This window comes from Syngnathus scovelli, unplaced genomic scaffold (genome assembly GCF_024217435.2).
Source record: "Syngnathus scovelli strain Florida unplaced genomic scaffold, RoL_Ssco_1.2 HiC_scaffold_80, whole genome shotgun sequence".
NCBI classification, from domain to species: domain Eukaryota; kingdom Metazoa; phylum Chordata; class Actinopteri; order Syngnathiformes; family Syngnathidae; genus Syngnathus; species Syngnathus scovelli.
This window is the reverse complement of record NW_026061664.1, coordinates 14,389-15,000: the sequence shown is the minus strand read 5'-3', so window position 1 is coordinate 15,000 and position 612 is coordinate 14,389.

Genomic DNA, 612 nt, shown 5'->3' with positions numbered 1-612 from the left:
GCGTGCGTAAGAGGCTCGCCCGGGGATGCTGCCTCATCCCCGGGCGGCGGGCGGGAGGAGGCAGCCTCCCGCAAGTGGAACTTAGTTGTTGGAGGATGACAGCGGGCGTGCGTAATAGGCTCGCCCGGGGATGAGGCAGCATCCCCGGGCGGCGGGCGGGAGGAGGCAGCCTCCCGCAAGTGGAACTTAGTTGTTGGAGGATGACAGCGGGCGTGCGTAAGAGGCTCGTCCGGGGATGAGGCAGCATCCCCGGGCGGCGGGCGGGAGGAGGCAGCCTCCCGCAAGTGGAACTTAGTTGTTGGAGGATGACAGCGGGCGTGCGTAAGAGTCTCGTCCGGGGATGAGGCAGCATCCCCGGGCGGCGGGCGGGAGGAGGCAGCCTCCCGCAAGCGGAACTTAGTTGTTGGATGATGACAGCGGGCGTGCGTAAGAGGCTCGTCCGGGGATGAGGCAGCATCCCCGGGCGGCGGGCGGGAGGAGGCAGCCTCCCGCAAGCGGAACTTAGTCGTCGGAGGATGTCAGCGGGCGTGCGTAAGATAACGTATGTCCGCCTCTCGGTCACTCTGGCCGGGCGTGGGTGTGCGTCCGCGCCCGTCTTGTGAACCTCCAAGT